This window comes from Pelodiscus sinensis, chromosome 1 (genome assembly GCF_049634645.1).
Source record: "Pelodiscus sinensis isolate JC-2024 chromosome 1, ASM4963464v1, whole genome shotgun sequence".
Lineage (NCBI taxonomy): Eukaryota > Metazoa > Chordata > Testudines > Trionychidae > Pelodiscus > Pelodiscus sinensis.
The window spans coordinates 115,717,910-115,734,001 of record NC_134711.1 but is presented as its reverse complement, the minus strand read 5'-3'; the positions used below and the strand labels follow the sequence as shown (position 1 = coordinate 115,734,001).

The following is a 16,092-nucleotide window of genomic DNA, read 5'->3' as shown; positions in this document are numbered from 1 at the left end:
CACGCTGCACTTCAAAGTGCTATGTGCTCCTCGCAGGGCGGGAGGAGACGTCACAGGGTCCCCCACCCCCTAAGCCCTGATTGGCCTGGGGGCAGGAGGAGCGTGCAGTTTCCTTCACCCTCTCCGTCCCCACCCTGCAAGGAGCGCACGCAGGGCCAGATTAAGATCTTTAGAAGCCCTAAGCACTGAAAAGATTATGGTGCCCCCCATATGTAATTCAAAATAAAAACAATGCTATACTGTAAAATAAAATTTTATTTTTCAAAATGTCACAAAACTTGCATGTATGCTGAAATTAAAATAGCTTCTTTCTAGATTTTTCTGATTGCAAAATTCTGGATAAGTTCATCAAAGCTGAGTCAACGAAGCACGTCCGCTTCCATACACAATAGGGAAAGTGAATCAAGTCTGTCCTGACACGTTGTTGTTCTCTGAGGGTTTTTTAGTCTTTTCAGCTGAGAAAAAGAGCATTCTGCAGAGTTCTGATTTTCCCCACGATGACTACTTTGATACTTTTTTTGAAATATCAAATATCAATTTTTTTCAAAAAAAAAATCTCATTTTTTTATGGTGCCCCTTCTTTGCTGGTGCCCAAAGTACATGCTTAGTCTGCCTATTGGGTAATCCATCCCTAAGCACAGGGCATTTCAAAGTGCCGTACGCTCGCGCAGGGCTGGGTCAGGGCAAAGAAAGCTTCGCACAGCTCCCCCACCTCCAGGCCCTGATTGGCCTCGGAGCGGGGGTAGCGCACAAAGCCTCCTCCCACCCTGTGAGGGGCACATAGCACGTTTAAGTCACAAAGGTGCATGAAGCTTCCTTTGCCCTGCCCCGGTTCTGCGAGGAGCACGCGGCACTTCAAAGTGCCTGGGGCCGGGGGGACCACCTGAAGCCTCCTCCCGCCCTACCCCCGCTATGGGAAGAGCACGCGGTAGGACGCAGTGGGTACCTAGTGGGAAAGGAGAGCAAAAGGGCTCCCCCGCCCCTAGACCAATCATGGTCTGTGGGTGGGGTAGCTCAGAAGCATCCTGGCCCCAACCCTTCTGGTTTAGGCCCTGCCCCTTCTGGGTGCCCCGGGGGCACTTCAACATTTTTTGAAGTGGCTTCTGGCCAAAAATTATTGCCCACCCTGTTCTGGAACCAGCAATGTGGGAGTTGGGCCAAGAGGAGCGACAGTGACAAACATCTGGTACCAGCAGGGAGAGCCTCTGCTTTTGCTGTTGCCTCTCCCTGCAGAGCTAAAGCAATAGCCCTTTTCTGCAGCTCCCAGCTGTCTGTCTCTCTACATGGAGCTAACATCTGGGAGCTACAGGGAGGCACTTGGTGGGGCATGACTCCAGCTTTTGGGGGAAACATTTGAATTGTGTCCCCCATTCTCAAAAGGCAATAGTTGTCTCTGGCAGAAGCCTCTAATCTCAACACAGCTCAGATGCCCCAAGGTCCTCTCCCCGCCCTCAGTTTGGTAGATGGAAAATGGGGGTGCATAGGAGGCGGCTCCAGGAGCTGGGTTTTCATTGTGGAAAAAGCTTCATGTGGTTCATGAGCCACAATTTGGCTGCCCGGCGGTATATGAAGAGTGAATAGGAGAGATTGTTGCTTGTTGCTTCTGGAACAATCCGTGGCCATGGACGGTGGGTATAAGAAGCAGAGAAGGCAATACCTTCCCAAACTGCCCTGCCGGCCCTGCCCACGTTCTCTCCCGCCCCCCTTCCTCCTCATTCAGCATGGCTCCCCTAGTTTCCTGTGGCTGCTTGGACTTCAGCCCTGCTGAGGCTGGGGCCATGACATCAGCCTTTCTGGAACCAAAGGGAGGCTGGCGCCCGGCACTGCCACCACTCGGGAGCTGGGGAGCCACCCACCACATGCTGCCTATCCTCTGTCTCTGCTCCCTAAGGCTGAGGAAAGCTGAGGCTATGCACCTTCCAGTGGGTAGAACGGTGGCCTGCTCTTATAGTGGGGGTGGGGTCTTAGCTCCCAGCAGGAACAAGGCCTCAGGCAGGAGGGAAGGAGCTGGGGACTGACTCTACCACCTCTGCTTCCTTGAAATTGCTGTAACCCTTGCTGCTGGTAGAAATGGATGGTAATCAGGCCCACATTTTCCCTTACATGTCCTATGACTGCCTCCAGCTGCCTGGAGCTCTGGAGCTGTGCTTGGCAACAGTCTCTGCATCTTTTGTGGGGGCTTCCCCTATATTTCACTCTGTACAGAACCAGCCTTCTGCAACAGGGAACTTTCTACACCCACAGAAGAGTGGGAAGGATCTTCCCCAAAAGTATATACAGTAGGTCATTTGAATTAGGTTTTACCTTTGGGGTGCTTATGTATCTGTTTGAAACATCTGGCAAAATTTGACTTTAATGGAGCCATAATTTCACCCCTCGTGGTTAACATTTTCAGCTCTGGTTATGTGATACCAGGTATTTCTCCCTAGTTGAAAACATAGGCCATGCCCCTCCTCACTCTCTGCACCAGCTAGCAGAGCTCTACTGGAGTGCTGTTGGAAGTGGGGAGATGGATATATGATTCATCCTGTAATAGAAAGCAGTTTTGTGTATCTTTAGGCATTGTGCTTGTCTGAAGTTCCTTCATTGTTCTTGTTACCTCAAGTCCACCCTGCTCTATGGAAATTACATTCCTCCAATGCTAGAGTTAAAATCTCTCTCAAACATTTCTCTCCAGTCAGTTTAGTGCCAAGGTAACCTGGGAAACTTGAGAAGATACAGGGCACTCAAGTCCCAGAGTTGTGTGCAGCAACAAAGCTTAGTTTGTTACCAGTTTAAAGGGAACACTGCCCAGGATTTCTGGACTGTTTAACTCACTGTATTTTGAATTTGTACTAATCAGGTAGGAAAATCCTCTAGGTTTTAATTATGTATTATGTTAGTTCATATGTTCAATTTTGTTTTTAATGTACAAAATATGCTTCTCAGTTAATCTGATTCAGAACGAGGAAGTTAGTAAAGGGACACTGTATACAGACATTTTGAAGTCAATACCTGTCGAGTTAATCTATTCAGATATTAAAAGGTAGGTGTGAGAGAAAGAATGGTGTATAGATAATCAGATTATATCAGCATGAGTTTGAGATGGGCATTTTACTTGCAAGTGGCAAAACTATACATGCATTTATATAGGTGATATGAAATGACTGCTAATAAAACCTTTATAACGTGCCACACCTCATCTGTCTGATACTGAAAACATTTTTCTTAGAATTGTTTTCTTGGGTTAAAAATATTGAAACGTATCTCTCGAACTGTAAAGCTAAGTAACATAGATTTTCACCTGAGTAAAGTCTATAGTGAGTCTCTGGCTCATGACCTTTGGATATATTCAACCTTCCCATAATGAAGAGGCTTATTCTGCTATTTATTCTAATGTATTTCCAGTTTTTGGCTCCATTAATAATGCCATGTCATAACATGCTCCCAAAAACCTCAGCTGGGATTTTCAAAAGTGCCTAAGATAGTGAGGTGGTGAACTTCTGTTGAAATTTGGTGGCGTGTGGGTGCTTAATGCTCAGCAATCCAAATGATTCTGCATCATGGTGGAAAATCCAGGCTTAGATTCCAAGTAAAATTTTCAAAAGTGTGTAGCCCCATTTAAAAAAAATACCTCAGGTTTCTAGGAGCCCAAGTCCTCTTGTCTTTCAATGTGACTTAATTTCCTGCATGCCTACATCACTTTTGAATACAGAATCTTGGCTCCTACCTCACTTAGGAGGTGTTTGAAAATTTTAGCCAAGAACTTGTTTCAATTTTCAATGCTGGCATTAAGCTCAGCACTACAAAGTTGCCTGCCAAATATACCACAGTACTTGATAATGCCCAGCTCCCTATGTCCAGTCAAACATGTAAATAGCTTTTTTTTTTCTTTTTTAGTGCGCCAGGAAGCCAAGGCCCAGAACCTCAAGGCTACATCTACACTGGCCCCTTTTCCGGAAGGGGCATGTAAATTTCACTAGTCGTCGTAGGGAAATCCGCGGGGGATTTAAATATCCCCCGCGGCATTTAAATAAAAATGTCCGCCGCTTTTTTCCGGCTTTTAAAAAAGCCGGAAAAGAGCGTCTAGACTGGCCCCGATCCTCCGGAAAAAGCGCCCTTTTCCGGAGGGTCTTATTCTTACTTCAAAGTAAGAATAAGAGCCTCCGGAAAAGGGCACTTTTTCCGGAGGATCGGGGCCAGTCTAGACGCTCTTTTCCGGCTTTTTTAAAAGCCGGAAAAAAGCGGCGGACATTTTTATTTAAATGCCGCGGGGGATATTTAAATCCCCCGCGGATTTCCCTACGACGACTAGTGAAATTTACATGCCCCTTCCGGAAAAGGGGCCAGTGTAGACGTAGCCCAAATGTATGTAGGTGCTTAGATGGGCAAAAGTGCCTGTTCTCTGAGCTGCAGGTCATGTATCAAATAAGTATTATCTCCAAAGAAGGAAAATGACAGTGATACAGGGCAGTAATGTGTAAGTGAGTGAGGAGTTATTGAATTGTTCGAAGTTGGGCAGTGTAACAGAAAAGTCCTCATTTGGAGAACAGTGGGCCAGGGAAGGGGAAGAGATTGAGTTCAAAACCTGTGTTTGATCCCAATGTGTGTGCGTGTTTAATAGCTGGCCTGCTTAACAGTGTTACCATTTAACTGGCTCCAACCAGACTTCGAAACTAGACATTTCAGGGAGATGAATGGGGGAAGAAAAGTAGTACAGTTCATACTGTACCTTTCTGTTACTATTGTTTCGGGGCATTTTTCTGGAAGGCTGGGCAAACAGGCCACAGTGAGCAGGCAGCCACATGACTGTCCTTTGGGATGGATGAGAAACTTTACTCAATAAATTAAATGAAAATCTTGCACTTCCTCAGAAAACGTCAGAAATTGCTGCACTACCAATAGAGCGTGAGTCGTGCTTTATTATTTTATTTGACGTAGTTTGCCATATCACATTATACCATTGTTATCAAATATCCCTTAAATAATCTGGCTAGCAGGAAATTCAACATCTTATAACAATGCTGCTGCTACCTTAGGGCTTATATTGTAAAACCCTTGCTTCCACCGATGAGGAGATATTTCTATGGATATGCCTATTAAGAACAATATTAGACCTAGATATCTTTATTTATTTGTTCTTTATTATAAGGAGTACTAAGGGCCAGTTGCTAAGGGTGGGTTGTAAAACCCACGCTGAGTTCAATGGAATCAATAGCCCAAAATTTCTTTCCTTTTTTGTAATTATTTTTATTGGTTGCTATGTAACAGATTGGCATCATAAAACCTTTCTCCACAAACTAGAGAAAATAGAAGGTTATCACACTGGAGAAAAGTCTCAGATGAATTAGACCAGTGTTTCTCAACCCTTTTTTTTCATATGCAGGCCCCTAACATTTTTTGAATGGAGGTACAGACCCTTTTGGAAATCTATTGTTTGTATAGATAGTTGAATACTGTTTAATTGGTTTGCAGTTTAAGTCTTTTGCAACCCCCTAGAAATAGTCTGCAGACCTTCAGAAGTCCATGGAGCACAGGTTGAGAACCACTGAATTAAACTACCCTTTCTTGTCACATTTGCTAGTTAGAGATAGCTTGAGCAGTGAAACTTGGATATAAGTATTTGCTTTTCCTACATTCAGAGATATTTGGTTCTCTCTCAGTCTCGTCCATATTAATCAGTGCAGATATTTGTATTTAGAGAAGGGCTTACATCTTCTCCGTGGCTATGTCTACACTTGCAGCTTCTTGCGTAAGTACGGCCGTCCACACTGCCTGCCCACTCTTGCGCAAGTAAATTTACAGTACGGCGTGGTAGGAGAGGGCTCCTTGCACAAGAGCTATGCTCTTTTTTAACAGGTGTAAGGCCTCTTGCACAGGAGTTCTTGCGCAAGAGGGCAGTGTGGACGCTTGGCAGGGATTTCTTGCGCAAGAAAGCCCTATGGCTAAAATGGCCATCAGAGCTTTCTTGTGCAAGAGAGCGTCCACACTGCCATGGGCACTCTTGCGCAAAAGCACAGCTCGTACATGGCAACATGGCAGATGTTCTTGCGCAAGAAGCCGCCAGTGTAGATATAGCCTGTGGGTTTTCTCTTCTTATTCAGTCAGGAAGTGATATCACGCTACTGAATTTGTGACAGCAGACATTTCCATGGCAACAAACTGTCATATCACTACTGAAGGATTGTAACTTCTCTAATGGTACGTCTACACTGCACCCTTAGTTTGAAATAAGCTACGCAATGTGAGATATGCAAATTGTGTAGCTTATTTTGAGTGTATTTCGAAATAGTTTATTTTGTAATTTGGCACTGTCTATACAGCACCAACGTTAGAAATAAATCGCTATTCCGAAATATCCCTTAATCCTCATGGAACAAGGTTTACAGGAAATCGGAATAGCATGTCCATTATTTTGAAAGATATTTTGAAATAATGGGCACTGTCAAGATGCAGAATAGCTATTTCGGGATAACGGAAGTATCCCGAAATAGCACCACAGTGTAGACATTGATGAGAAAGAACTCTTAGTTCCCTTAGGTCCTTCAACATGAAATACTGCAGAAAACTGCATTTTGTTCTCTCTCTGTGTCTCTGTGTTATCAATGTGCTAGCCATTTTCAGATTTTCCTGTTGCTATCATTTCAGCCAACTATGTTTAAAACTAATTCACAACCATAAAGAAAGCTCCCCCCTCTCCGCCTCCCCCACCCCCAGCATATTTCAGGAGGATCTTGCCTTTGGCATATAACCAAAGTAGTCATTCAATCTCTTTTCATATATCCATCTTTTACTTTGTGTCCTGTCTTCACTATCTTCTTAAATGTTGTAATACACAAAGGCTACGTCTAGACTGGCCCCTTCTCCGGAAGAGGCATGCTAATTTCTAACTTTGGAATAGGGAAATCCGCGGGGGATTTAAATATCCCCTGCGGGATTTAAATAAACATGGCTGCCGCTTTTTTTCCAGCTTGGGGAAAAGCCGGAAAAGAGCATCTAGACTGACGCGATCCTCCGGAATAAAGCCCTTTTCCGGAGGATCTTTTCCTGAAGGTAGGAATAAGAGATCCTCCGGAAAAGGGCTTTATTCCGGAGGATCGCACCAGTCTAGACGCTCTTTTCCGGCTTTTCCCCAAGCCAGAAAAAAAGCGGCGGACATGTTTATTTAAATCCCGCGGGGGATATTTAAATCCCCCGCGGATTTCCCTATTCCAAAGTTAGAAATTAGCATGCCTCTTCCGGAGAAGGGGCCAGTCTAGACGTAGCCATCGAATGAGAAACACCTACACCATTATTTTTCTTTAGAAATCAGATTCTGAATAAATCCTGAAAAGATCTGTATTTGTATTATTCTGCCTGACTTTGAAAGCAGGTTCTCTCTCACCCTGGTTTTGCATTTAATACTTTTTGCCCCGTACGTTCCCACCTTCTGCACAGAAGGAGCAAACCAAAAGAAAAGCTGTGGTTGAGCCTCTCTGAACACAGGAGTGCTTTTCAAGAGCTAATTTGTATCCCTTGCATGTGTTTCACAAAGCAGGGGAACATAAGAACTTTGAGTTCCTCATTCTTCACTATTCTTCTCACCCAGAGTGAAATCAAAAGTGTTTGATCGTTGTGTAAGAAGGGTGACATGTTAATCTTGACTTTTTAAGGGTTAAATTCCCTGCTTGTTAAAACTGGTTCAACGCCACTGGGTTGCATCAGTAACCCCAATATAACCAGGGCCTATTTACATGAGTCCAGAGAAGCTGCACCAGTTTACACTAGCAGAGAGCTTGTTCTCATGGTTTTAAGATACAAACCCCATTGATGGGAGATTAGAACTCATCAGTCACACTTGCTCTGGCAGTCTGGCACAGTACCACTAGAAGTGCTGTGGGAAAGTATACTCACTTACACCCTTTTACCTAGTGCATGTTCAGTTTCCTTGTGCCAGTCCAGCAACTTCACTAGGATAAGGCCCACTGTACAATTCCCTCAGGACTGTGCTTGGCCTATATATAGGCATGCTAGGAGCAGTTGGGAAGGAAAGGTTCCGTTGCTCGCCAATCTTCCTTTTGCTTCTGCCCAACCCACCATTGTATGCTCATGCAGGCCTGGACATAGGGTTACCAGATGGTTTCAAAGAAATAATGGACACACTTGATCTCAGATCAGGGGGGAGGGGGAACCAGCCTGCAGGAAGTAGGGCTGGCTGGGAGGGGGTTGGAAGGAGCGGGGTGGGGTGGGGACACCAGCCAGTGGGAGCGGGGCTGGCCGGAGGAGATTGGGGAGGAGGGGGCGGGAAACCGGCCAGTGAGAAGCATGGCTGGCCGGGATGGGGTTGGGGAGAGCAGGGGGAGGGAGGAGGGAACCAGCTGGCGAGAAGCGGGGCTGGCACAGGAGCACGCAGATCCCGGGGTGCTGCCCATCCTGCACATGGTCCCAGTGGGGTGCACGAGCGAGTCCGGCCCTGGGGATTCTATCCCACCCCAGCCCTGCCCCCTCCTCTCTACTGTGTAGTTGCGTACTGCCTGGCAGTATGCAACTATGTACTGATACTCATGATAATAATAAAACTTACTTAATTAGAACATTCTGGACATTCGTATGCCCAGTATTTTCTCAATTTGTTTCCCAGACAGAAAGCTCAAATACCTGACTGTCTGGTTCAAAACTGGACACCTGGCAACCTTACAACACAGTCCAAGCCTTTCATTAATTATTTTAATTCTCAGCTGCTTCTGGACCACGGGGTCCTTCCGAGAAATATAACTGAATAATTTATTATGAAGTAAAAAATATAAACATTTTATAGATGCAGAACTTTCATTTAAAGTGGTATTAACTAAAGAATACTTAAGACATGAAGAATGGATCATCTGGCTAATACACTCAGGGTATGTCTACACTACCACCCTAGTTCGAACTAGGGTGGTAATGTAGGCAACCAGAGTTGCAAATAAAGCCCGGGATTTGAATTTCCCGGGCTTCATTTTCATCTCACCGGGCGCCGCCATTTTTAAATGTCCGCTAGTGCGGACTCCGTGCCACGCGGCTACACACGGCACGGACTAGATAGTTTGGACTAGGCTTCCTATTCCGAACTACCATTACTCCTCGTTTCGAGTAGTATGGTACTAGGGTGGTAGTGTAGACATGCCCTCAGTACCTTATTGTCATTCAGCTCAGCGACGGGCATCTTTAATTGTGTGGAAATGTTCCCTCAGAAAAATAGCTTCCTGGCACGTGGGGGGAGGGTTGGCCCCGGGGCAGGCATGCGTGTGGGGCTTCCCTGAGCGGGGGTTGGCGCCAGTACATGCACGCGTGGGGTCTCACCGCACCGAGGGTTCGCGCCCTAGGCAGGTGCACACGCACGGGGCTTCCCTACGCTGGTGGGGGGGCGTCGGCCCCGGGGCAGGTGCGTTCGGGGCTTCCCTGCGCCGCATGGGGTCGGTCCTGGGGCAGGCACGGGCTGGTTTCCCTGGCGGGAGGGGAGAATCCTGGGAGGAGGGAGATGCAGGGGACTCTCCGCCTCCACTGGCACTCCACTCCCCAGTCCCTACTCCCCAGCCACAGAACGCTGTCCCCACTCCCCTGGCCCCAGCCACAGAACTCTGTCCCTATTCCCGTCCCCACTCCCCGAACTCTGTCCCCACTGGCACCCTGTCCCCAGCTGCATAACCCTGTCCTCTGCCCTCCCAGCACTCTGTTCCCTCTCCCCTGCCCCCCCGCCGCAGAACTCTGTCCCCACAAAATGTATAATTATAAATGTTTCATTTTAGATGTAAATAGCATGAATAAAAAACAGACCATTTATTTCATAACTATAAACACCTGATTTTAATTTTATGTATCACATAATTTAAAAAATAAACTGTTTATCAGAGTGTGTAAGTAAGGGCTGGGGATAGCAAGTGATGGACAGGAGGAGAATAGAGAGGGCGGGGCTTCAAGGAAGGGGAGGGGCAGTAGATCTTCCCCTGTTCTGAGATTTAAAAAGTGATCTTGGGTGTAAAAAGGTTGGAGACCACTGCTCTAGAGCACGACCATCCAGGCGTAATAACACTTGACCTCCACACTCAGGCTATGTCTAGACTGCAAGCTTCTTTTGGAAGAAGCTTTTCTGAAAGAGATCTTCCTGAAAAACTTTTTTTAAAAGAGAGCATCTACACAGCAAAAGCACAACGAAAAAGTGATCTGCTTTTTCAAGAGATAGTGTCCACATGGATTGAAATCTTGCATTTCAGTTGTGATTACTGTGGATGGAGTGGCCATGAGAGCACCTGGGCTTTTTCCTGGAGGCCTCTTCTTTTGAAAAACACTCTCTTCTGCATCCACACACGCCTTTTTCCGAAAAAGGCTTTTTCGTCATAGAAAGAGGTTTACCACGGTCGGAAAACCCCCGCCGTTCTTTTGACTTTCTGTTGAAAGAAGACAATGGCAGTGTGGACGTAAGTGTAGTTTTTCTGGAAAAATGGCCATTTTTCTGGAAAAACTCTGCAGTGTAGAAATACCCTCAGCAAGGTAGCAGAAAATCTGGCCCGAAGAAAGTAGCACTTCAGATAGAGCTACAGCTGAGTTACTTTACATCAGATTTTTTAGGCAGTTCATTGTGTAACTTTTTCAAAACTTTGCAGTAAAATGGGCTGCAAATGTTTAGTTATGTTCTCCCATGGTGTCTGTTGGTGTTGTTTAATATGACTTTAATGTACATATAGGCTACATCTCCATTGTCAGCAAAGGGTGTGATTCATCTGTTTGTGTAGCGTATTTGCACTACCTCTCATCCAGCTAGCCTGAGTACGAATATCAGTGTAGCCATTGTGGCAAAAGAGAGCAGTAGCATGGCTGAGACATGCTGGAATAATAGAATCACAGGATTGGACAGGATTTCAAGGGTCCTCGAACTGCCTGTTATGATGCAAGATTTATTGTGTCCAAATGAGGCCTGTTGCCAGAGGGGGACAAAGGAGGCAACTGCCCCAGGGCCCAATGATACAAAAGTGCCTTGTCGCCGGCATGTGGTAGTGGCCAGAGCCCTGGACCTTTTAAACCGCTGCTAGAGTGCCACGCAGCATGCTCCAGGCAGTCTTTAGGGCTGCCTGAGAGACAGGGGTGCCACATGACCCGCTCCAGGCAGCGCTGAGGGCTTGGGGGGAGAGGACGGGAGACATTCTACTATTTGGACAGTGCTGAGGGTTGGCTGCTCCAGTCCCGCCCTTTCTTCCTGAGGCCTTGCCCCTTCCTGGGCATGGAGCAGGGCCCCCTCATCTTGCCCAAGGGCCTAGTGAGGTTGTTGGCCCTGCTGGTCTACACCATCTAAACAAATGGCTATCCAGCCTCCTTTTGAAAGCTTCCATAACCTCCCGGCAGTTTGCTCCATTGTCCTACTGTTCTCACAGTTAGGAGGTTTTCCTTGAGATTTAATCTAAATCTGCTCTGCTGTAGTTTGAATCCATTGTCTCCTGTTCTACCCTCTGTGGGAAGCAGCGGTGCAAGGAAAATAAATTTCTTACTGGTACGGGTGAAGGGGAGGATACCAGTTAAGGAGGGGGGGGGGGCACGTTACCTCCCCATGTGACCACCATGTGACTTGTCCCTGTCCCTAGCTCAGTGCCCTGATGCTCTTCCCCTCCTCTCCCTAGCAGGGGAAAGGGTTGGGGGAAGTACACCAGCGGAAGGAGCTGCCTGTAGTTCTGCTGCATTTCCCACTCTGCCCCTGCTAGTGGGGAAAGGAGCAGAAACCTCAGCCCTAAACCCTGCCCTTCCACAAGCTACCTCTTCCCTGGCTTTGTGTGCAGAGCAGCAGCCCTGCTGGAGGATGGGGCTGAGGGTGGGGCTGGGGATTCTGTTCCTTTCCCCTTTGAGAGGGGCAGCAAAGAAAGGAGCAGAACACCAGCAGTTCCTCCAGCTGCTGTACTGTCCCCAATTCCCCCAGCCCTGTTCCCCTGCAGGGCTGCTTCTATATAAGACAGAGACAGAGTAAATACAGCTCTGTGGAGGGACTGGTGGGCTGTATAGTCTGTTTACAGTACGCTGTACCATCTAGACATACGTTGCTGGTGCAACGTATCAGCCCATATAGGCCCACTTGCACTGCTGGTGGGAAGAGAGAACAACTTTTCTCCCATCTTTTTTTTTTTTTAGCACGTTTTTTTTGAGCAGTTTCATGAGCATTTGTGCTTGGCAGGGCTCAGTCGTGACTCTGCTAGTGCTACGCATGCTGCCATAGTTACACCACTATTTATTCTCATTCTAGCTTGATGAGAGCGAGCGTGAGTATGCATGCAGGAGCAGGGAAATCACACTCCTAGCTCATAATATAGCCACAGAAGGACACAGATGTCTATGACACAAATAGGAACTAGGCACCCATTTTCCAAAGCATTTTAATACCAGCTAGGTGTCTAACTCCCCTTTCTGCCTTTGAAAGTGTCCCCCATAATGTTTTACTTGTTTGTGTGAGCAGCAAATCCATTTTTAAGAAATAAGCCTGTCAGAGAATTTAAGTTTCAGAGGGGTAGCCGAGTTGAAGAAGTGGGCTGTGTCCACGAAAGCCCATGATACCATCTACATGTTTTGTTAGTCTTTAAATTGCTACTAGACTATTTGTTGTTTTTTAAGTTTTTAGATAATTAAAGGCCCTGATTCAAGATACTTCAATGTATGTGTACCTTTAAGCACGTAAGACATTCCATTGACTTCAATTGCACCATGAAAATGCTTCACATGACACATATGCTTAAGTACCTTAGGCTATGTCTAGACTGCAGCCTTCTTTCAGAAGAAGCTTTTCCAGAAGAGATCTTCCGAAAAAACTTCCAAAAGAGAGTGTCTACACAGCAAAAGTGCATCAAAAAAGCGATCTGCTTTTTTGACAGATAGTGTTCACGCTGAATGGACGCTATGTCGCATGTAATCTGCGAGAAGAATCTACTATGAGAAGAATGGCCACCAGGGCACCTGTGCTTTTTCCTCTTTCCTCTTCTTGCAAAAGAACTCCTTCTTCCCCATCCACACACACCTTTTTCTGAAAGAGCTCTTTCAGAAAAAGGCTTCTTCCTCATAGAACGAGGTTTACCAATGTCAGTAAAACCCCTGTGTTCTTTTGATTTTCTTTCAAAAGAACGCAATTGCAGTGTGGATGTGTGACGGCGCGTTGGGGGTTCCCCGTCTCCTGCACCCCGAAATGGCACAAACAGACTGCACCAGCCAGTGGAATTGAGGGTGGTTTATTGCTCCTCCAGCACAGCGCAGCACAGATGTAATCTGGTTACAGGAACTGGGCTAGGATGCCTCAGGCCCCCTTGAGATGGGGGAGACTGGGCCCCTAAACTCCAGCCCCTTCCCCTAGGCTCTCCTCCATGCCCTCCGACAGCCAGCAACCAACTCACTAACTTCCAGCCCTGCCCCCCAGCCAAGGCAGCATTCCACCTTCCTTTGTTCCTCTCCATGGGGGGTGTCTGGCCACTGGTTTGCATAGTGACTCATCCTGTTTTGCTGGGTCGTGGTCCCCACGACAGCCAGTGGGGGTTACCCCAGAGCCAGCAGCATAGAAACCAGCCAGGTACCCCCACTACGTCACAGTTCTCCCCCCTCCGAGAGCGAACTGAGCAGGGTCACTCCGCTCGTGACCTAGGGAAGTTCGGGTCCTCTGCGTGGGAACCCGCCCTGGGGACATGGGTGCTCCCCTTGACTCGGGCCGGCCGTGGCGAGGCCCCACATGAATTGGCTTCCCTCTGTCCACTCGCCGCCCCGCTCCAGGGCGACTGGCACAGGCCTGTCCTCGGGGGTCACACCCACCCTTCCACTGGCCTTGATCTCTGGCCAGGGTCTCTCGGGCCGGGGCCATGAGCCCAGCGAGCCTTCTCTGGACAGCCAGGGCGGCTTCCACCCCCGATGCTCCATCCAGGGAGGACTTCCCCTCCCATAACTCTCTCAGCAAGCCCAGAGGGTCCTCTATCTGGGGTAGAGACCCCCAAGCCGCTTTCCTCCTGTCTTGGGCCTTCCCGCCCCTCTGGCAGGAGTCACAGGACCGGCAGTACCGCTGCACGGCTGTAAAGATTCCCGGCCAATAGAAGTGCTGGAGCAGCTTCAGCCGGGTGCTCCGGATCCCCCGGTGGCCCCCAACGGGGGAATCGTGGGCCAAATACAGCAGCTTGAGGCGATACTTTTGGGGGACGACCAGCTGCCGCTCTACCCTCCATGCCCTCGCCTTCCTGGGGGGGAGCCACTCACGGAACAGGAGCCCACGCTCCCGCAGGAATCTCTCCTGGCCACCTCTCCCCCGGGGCTGAGCTGCATGGAGGCCAGCCTGGTCCCTCAGCCTCTGCAAGGAGGGGTCTGCCTGCACCTCAGCCTGGAATTCAGCTGCTGAGGCAGGGATCGGGACCTGTCCCCCACCTCTGCCTAGGTCCGGAGTCCCAGCCTGGCTGGACCCCGTGTCCACTGGGATGGGACCCTGAGGATGCTGCCAGGAGTCCTTCCCTGGACCCACGTTGTCAGCCCCCCGCTGGCTCTGGCTCCAGGTAGTGACTAGAGCCCGCTGGGATTCATGGGGCCACTCCTCTAGGTCATTCCCCATCAGCACCTCGGTGGGCAAGTGCGGGTGCACCCCCACTTCCTTGAGGCCTTCCTTCGCCCCCCATTTCAGATGCACCCGGGCTACAGGCACCTTAAACGGGGACCCATCTATGCCCTTCAGGGTCAGCTGCGTGTGGGGTAGTATCCGCTCCGGGGCCACTATGTCGGATCGGGCCAGAGTCACCTCCGCCCCCGTGTCCCAGAAGCCCATCACCTTCCCACCATCCACCTCCAGGGGTATGAGGCACTCGCTCCGCAGGGGCCGTCCTGCCCCCACCCGGTACACGGAGAAATCCGCCTCCTGAGAATCAGACCTCCCAGGGGAGGTGCACAGAGCATCCTTCCCCTCTCTCTGAGCTGAGGTTTGCCTGCCAGCCCCTGCCTCTGGGGCAGCCTGCCCTTCCTCCCGCCCCAGCCAGTTAACCCTGGAAAGTCCCCGGTCCTGGGACCTGGTGCACTGAGCCCTCTTGTGGCCTTTTTGCCCACAGCGATGGCAAGTTAGGCTTTGGGCTGTCTCTGTCCCGGCCCTGGCTGGTTCTCTGGGGCACAGATGACCTGTTCCTTGGTCTCGCCCCGTAGTTGACTCCCTCCGTCGCTCAGCCGAGATCCGGTCTCTGCGCGGTTCCCTCTCTCTCCGGGACTCCCGTTCACACCCGGACCGGCTCTCCGTGAACTCATCCGCCAGTCTCCCGGCCTCCTGGGGGTTCTCTGGTCTCCGGTCCTTGAGCCACAGCCTCAGTTTGGGTGGGCACACTTCATAGAACTGCTCCATCATGACCAGCTTGAGCAGCTCCTCTGCGGTCTGGGCTCCGACTCCAGACACCCACTTGCGGCAGTATTGCGCCAGGCGGGAGGCCAGGTCCACATAGGTCTCCCGTGGCCCTTTCTGTACCCCCCGGAACTTCTTCCTGTACATCTCGGGGGTCAGCCCGAACTTGTGCAGCAGGGCCTCCTTGACTCGGTTGTAATCCCCTGGCTGTAGGTCCTCCAGCTGACTGAGCACTCCGGCCGCCTCCTGGCTCAGTGCGGGGATGAGCTCCTGCAGCCAGTCAGCTGGGGGAACCCGTTGCAGTCCACAGGCCCTCTCAAAGGCACTGAGGAACCCGTCTATGTCACCCATGTCCTTCAATTGGGCCACCACGGGCCTCTCCAAGCATCTGGCAGTCCTGGGACCCTGGGGCCCCTCCGCACTTGGCGCAGCCGGTGCCCCGCCGGTTCTCCGCTCTGCCATGGCCAGCTCATGCTGCCGCTGCCTCTCTCGATCTTGGCGCTCCTTCTCTCGATCTTGGCGCTCCCTCTCTCGGTCCTGGCGGTCCTTCTCTCGGTCCTCTACTTCCAATTCCCTGATCCGCAGCTGGATCTCCAGGCGCCGCAGCTCCGCTGGGCTGGCCCCTGCCCTAGATGGGCTACGGCTTGCAGGCCTCCCGGGAGACGCTGTCTCATCTCTCCGTTGGGTTCCAGCGCTCCTCCCCCTCTCTGAGCCTGACACACTCTCAGGGGGGGTCTGGCTGCTTCCCCTGGGGACAAGATCCTGGCCCTGTGGCTGGT

The 16,092-nt window shown here is 49.6% G+C and overlaps 1 protein-coding gene across 2 annotated transcripts in view; it reads left to right on the top strand.

Moving 5' to 3' along the window:
* Positions 1-2,745: 2,745 nt before the first annotated feature.
* Positions 2,746-16,092, top strand: part of LOC102458761 (solute carrier organic anion transporter family member 1C1-like) — a 54,867-nt gene continuing 41,520 nt past the window's right edge. Inside the window, exon 1 of one of the 2 annotated variants that reach the window (XM_014572622.3) lies at positions 2,746-2,842. The gene's annotated coding sequence lies outside the window, so the exon portion shown is untranslated. Of the gene's footprint in view, positions 2,843-4,437; positions 4,460-16,092 lie in introns of those variants that run through there. The other variant, XM_075897934.1, reaches the window with a different exon arrangement.